Source organism: Mus caroli, chromosome 12 (assembly GCF_900094665.2).
Source record: "Mus caroli chromosome 12, CAROLI_EIJ_v1.1, whole genome shotgun sequence".
Taxonomy (NCBI): domain Eukaryota; kingdom Metazoa; phylum Chordata; class Mammalia; order Rodentia; family Muridae; genus Mus; species Mus caroli.
Window position 1 is genome coordinate 37,193,714 of NC_034581.1, and position 5,895 is coordinate 37,199,608.

The 5,895-nt window shown below is 42.7% G+C and overlaps 1 pseudogene; it reads left to right on the forward strand.

The window, feature by feature from the left end:
* Window positions 1–4,779, forward strand: part of LOC110307342 — a 6,896-nt pseudogene extending 2,117 nt beyond the window's left edge.
* Window positions 4,780–5,895: the final 1,116 nt, after the last annotated feature.

The following is a 5,895-nucleotide window of genomic DNA, read 5'->3' on the forward strand; positions in this document are numbered from 1 at the left end:
GGCACTCACTTTGTAGACCAGGCTGGCCTCGAACTCAGAAATCCGCCTGCCTCTGCCTCCCGAGTGCTGGGATTAAAGGCGTGCGCCACCACGCCCAGCTTCCAACTTTATTTTAATCCAAAAGGGCAGGATGACCTCAGTTCATATGTGAATTACAATACATCTGGGATCTGAGAAAAAAAAATAGAGTTGTAAAATTAGAGCTGCTACTGTCAATCTGATGGGCTAGCTGTTGTCCTTGCTGGCATTTTCCTGATCTCCTACTTTGATAATTCTTTGTGAAGCTATGCTGGAAAGAGAATGTTCAGTATCAAATCTATCAAAAGGTTATTCAGTTTTTTCCCTTGATAAAAAAGAAGCTTTGTTGAACATGGACCCAAGCACTGGAAAAATGCAGGCCATGGCACTAGGTGTACTCAAATGGCTACTGTTTGTTTTAGCCATTATTGTCAGGCCTTCATGGACTTCTAAATCTATGTCAATACATTGAATGGTGATCTACATTACCAACAATACCACATCTTTTAGGTATGAGCTACAAAATCCTATGTGGCATTAGAGCTTACTACTCAAGAGCAGTGCCTTTGATAAGATAAAAAGGCAAATGTCCACCAGGTACACGTACCACATACATCAATTTTTGTCCATCAGACACATACATATAAGCACATATCCACCCATATGTATTGTGTGTTTCGTCCTGTGGGAATAAACATAGAATATAAAAATGGCTTCAGTGGCCAGGCAGTGGTGGTGCACGCCTTTAATCCCAGCACTTGGGAGGCAGAGGCAGGTAGATTTCTGAGTTCAAGGCCAGCATGGTCTGCAGAGTGAGTTCCAAGACAGGCAGGGCTACACAGAGAAACCCTGTCTCGAAAAACAAAACAAACAAACAAACAAAAAGTGATATACTAGTCTAGAGGAACGTAACTAAGAGCAAGTGTATACATGGAGATTTACTTTATGAAATCGATTGTTGTGATTATTGGGGCATGGTTGAGCAAATGTTGCAGTGTAGTTTGACAGATCATGAGCTCAGAGAAGAGAGTCTATTTTCCTGTCATCTTCAACTGATTAAATGAGGCTCTGCTACATCATATATAGTAGACAAGCTACCCAAAGTTCACTAATTAAAATCTCCCACAGAATATACCTTCACAGAAATATCAAGAATACTGTTTGACCAAATATCTGTCTTTAAGGCTCAGAGAAGTTGATAGATAAAATTAGCTATCACAGGAAATTAGCTGAAATACCCAACAAAGGGGAGAGAGAACCTGCAGAGATCATATTGAGAGTTAGGCAAGGCCCCTGGTAGAGGGATGGGGCCACCCACCCATCTAAAAAGTTTTAACCCAGAATTGTTCCTGTCTAAAGGAAATACAGGGACAAAGAGTGGAGCTGAAACTGAAGGAAAGGTCATCCAGAGACTGCCCCACCTGGGGATCCATCCCATATACAGACACTAAACCCAGACACTAAACCCAGACCAAGAAGTGCTTGCTGATATAGCTGTCTCCTGTGAGGCTCTGCCAGAGCCTTATGATACAGATGAGGATGCTTGCAGCCAACCAGCAGACTGAGCACAGGGATCCCAATGGACGAACTGAAGGGATTTGCTACCTTATAGGAAGAACAACAATATCAACCAACCAGAACCCACCCCACAACCCCCAGAGCTCCCAGGAACTAAACCACCAACTAAAGAGTGCACATGGAGGAACCCATGGCTCCAGCTGAATATGTTGCAGAGGATGGCCTTATCAGCATCAATGGGAGGGGTGGCCCTTGGTCCTGTGAAAGCTTGATGCCCCAGTGTAGGGGGATGCTAGGGCAGTGAGGAGGGAGTGAGTGGGTGGGTGAGGAGCACCATTATAGAAGCAGGGGGAGGGGGAGAAGATGGGGATAGGAGGTTTTTGGAGGGGAAATTGGGAAGGGGGATAACATTTGAAATGTAAATAAATAAAAGAACCAATAAAAAATTAAGAAAAGAATTTAGCAAATTAAAAAAAATAGCTATTACACGAAGGTTCCGCCAAATAATTATTTGTTAATTTCCATGTTTTATCTCTTCATTCATTTTAGGAGCCCTGTAATGAGGGGTTGTAGAAAAAGTTATGACTGACAAATGGGTGACTTGTTTGCTACATAATAAGCTCAAAAGGGCATGATAAATAACAGTCAAAATTACTTTCACTATTAAAGGCTTTTGTTATATTGCAGAAACATTGCTAAATTTATCAGTCAGCTAAATAAAATAATTTCTACTTATGTTCATGCTTTCTTTAAAAAGAACCTAGCTTGATTATAGAAGGCATGGTAATATCAACCTTTCTTTTTTCTGTCTTTCTTTAATATTTATTTGTTTTGTTTTCTGTGTCTGTGTGTTTTCCCTGAATGTGTGCATGTGCACCACTTGTGTGCCTGGGGCTGTTGGAGGACAAGAGAGGATAGAGGATCTCCAGGAACTGGGGTGACAGATACAGGAATATGGGGCTGCCATGTGGGCGCTCTGGATCAAACCTAGGATCTTGGCAAGTGCTCTCAACCCGAGCCATCTCTCTAGCTAACATCAACATTTCTGATAGAGTTGGTCTAACAGAATATGGGCTTTGGTTGGGAAGTGCACAGAACATCACTGTACATGGCTTTTTTGAACTTAGAAGAATATATAAAACTACAAGCAATAGGCAAAAATCTTGGGTTATAGCAAAGTCCACAAAGAGGTTTGTAATCTCAGATCTGGTCAATACAAGTTACATAGGAAAATGTAATTATATAAATACCTATGTATTTGTAAATACATATTTGTAAATATATATACAAATTTGTAATTATGTAAACATTCATATCCATAATGTAACTGAATACCCATAAATGTGGATATTACAGGTACATTTATATAAATGTGTGTGTGTGTGTGTGTGTGTGTGTGTGTGTGTGTGTGTATTTGGAGGAAACTTCGTGTGACAGCTAATTTTATCTGTCAACTTCCTTGAGCCTTAGTGGCCAGACATTTGGTTAAACACTATTCTTGGTAGTTCTGTGAAGGTGCATTTTGTGAGAGATTTAAATTAATGAACTTTGAGTGACTTTTCTACTATATATGATGTGCCAAAGTCTCATTTAATCAGTTGAAGATGCTAGGAACATAGACTATACCTCTTCTCTGAGCTCCTCCTCTGTCAAAGTATGCTGTAACAGTTGTCCCGTCATGCCTCTGTAATTATGACAATCCATTCCTAAAGTAAACCTCCACGTATACACTTACTCTTCGCTATGTTCTTCTAGACTAATAAATCACTACAGCCATTTTTACATTCTATAAATAACATCCAAACCAAAAACCCACAAAGAAGAAGGTGGGCATATGGTCCAGTGATAGACCATATGCTAAAAACGCATCAGACTCCTGGGTCCAGAGGGAAGGGCGAGACTTATCACCAATAATTCCCATTTACTGGCTTCCCCCCCCCCAGACTATTCTCATGTATATATCTTGTACCATGTACATGCCTGGTGCAATGGAGGCCAAAGGAAGGCATCAGATTTCCCCAAATTAGAATTACAGACAGTTGTAATTCATGTAACCCATGCAGGTGCCTTGGGTTCTCTGGAAGAACAGCCAGGGTTCTTAACTGCCCAACCATCTCTCAAGCCCTCTGTAGGTTGATTTTTAAAAAATACTTGAAGTAATCTGACTTTCAGCTCCATCTAGTGAGGCAAAGGCTGCAGCTTCTAGCACATGCAGCAGAGACCACTCACACACAAATACTTTTTGGAAAGATGAGGAGGTGACTCAGTGGTTGCCTAACATGCAGGAAGGCCCGTGTTGCAGTACTGAATAAAGTAGGCATGATTATACAGGCCTGGCCTGTATTCCTAGCACTTGGTTGGGGGATGGAGGTAAAGAGATAAGAAGTTCAAGGTGATCTTTGGCTATAGCTACATAATGAATTTAAGACCAGCTTGGGATACACTTCTGACCCTATCTCAAAAACTAAAATAAATGAAGCTACCCTGCTTTGGGCAAATTCCCAAATCTACTTTTCTGCTCAACTCCCATTATCTTAAAAAAAAAAATGTTTTAAGTTCCTTTGTTCAAGTCACTGAGGATAAAGCAGCAAATAAAAGAGCTAATTCCACCAAAATGGTCCTTAGTTTCACTGAATGTGTATGCTTGTGGAAAGAAGCAGAAAACAAACAAATAAAACCAGTCTAGCTCTTTCTCTTCCGGTCTCAGGCGCTGCTGGAGCCGCTGGTTACTGTGCAGACACGGCCAAGTCCAAGAACCACACCACACACAACCAGTCCCGAAAATGAAACAGAAATGGCATCAAGAAACCCCGGTCGCAAAGATACCAATCTCTTAAGGGGGTTGACCCCAAGTTCCTGAGGAACATGGGCTTTGCCAAGAAGCACAACAAGAAAGGCCTGAAGTAGATGCAGACCAACAATGCAAAGGCAGTGAGTGCACGCGCAGAGGCCATCAAGGCCCTGGTGAAGCCTCAGGCCATCAAGCCCAAGATGCCAAAAGGCCCCAAACTCAAGCGGCTGGCTTTCATTGCTCACCCTAAGCTTGGGAAGCAGATTTGAAGCTACATGGACAAGGGTCAGAGACTCTGCCAACCAAAGCCTAAGGTCCAAACCAAGGCAGGAGCCAAAGCTCCAGCTAAGGCCCAGGCTTCAGCTCCAGCCCAGGCTCCAAAGGTGCTCAGGTCCCCAAAGGTACGCAGGCCCCTGTGAAGGCCCCATAGAAAAGGCTCCTGCCAGTGTGAAGACAGACGGACTGCTGTGACACACCTCCCCACACACTATTTGCAGATGACCAGTGTCCTATGCTGTTCTTACAAATAAACTCAGGCAAGATCTGTTAAAAAAAAAAAAAAAAAAAAAAAAGTCTAGTCAGACGGTGGCTTGTGCTAAGCGTCACCTCAAAGCTGTTGCCTTCCTTTGGATGCAGTGATGAGGAGGTAGGTTTGTGCAGTTTCATGTAGGGTGCTTACAGTGCCACTTGTGCAGAGACTTACTATGACCTGACAGGAGCGGGAAGTGTTGGAGTTCACAGGAAAAGCAGGGCATAGGTGGATGGAGTCGGAGAAGCTCCCAGGACTAGACCACATAAAGTCTGGAGAATCAGGGCAAAGGTAAGATTTTGATCTGGACATGATGGAATAAAAATAGCATTTTTCGTAGAAAATTTATATAATTTATCTTGAGCATTCATAGGCCCTCTTAATCATCTATTCTGAAGTGTGTGTGTGTGTGTTTAGCTGTTTCTTCCCTGTCTTGTTTTATTCTTTTCGGGCAATGCTAAGGATCAAACTTAAGGTCCCATGCATGCTAGGTAAGCCCCCAATCCAAGGCACTTATTTGGATGAAGTAAAAGCAATGAGCTATAGCTAGACACAATAGAGTAAGCCTTTGGAGGCAGAGGCAGGCAGATCTCTGTGAGTTCGAGACCAATCTGGCCTACATAGTGAGTTCCAGGCCAGTGAGACCTGGCTCAAAATGACAAAAGCAAAGCAGTGGGCTGAGTGTGACTGAGGGAAGAGGAGTTCTCAGCTGTGGATCCTTGTTTACTTCGGTTGTATATGAACTAACCAGTACCCCCCCAGAGCTTGTATCTCTAGCTGCATATGCAGCAGAAGACGGCCTAGTCAGCCATCACTGGGAAGAGAGACCCCTTGGTATTGCAAACTTTATATGTCCCAGTACAGGGGAATGCCAGGGCCAAGAAGTGGGAGTGGGTGGGTAGGGGAGCAGGGCGGAGGGAGGGTATAGGGAACTTTCGGGCTAGCATTTGAAATGTATATAAAGAAAATATCTAATAAAGAGAAAGAAAGAAAGAAAGAAAGAAAGAAAGAAAGAAAGAAAGAAAGAAAGAAAGAAAGA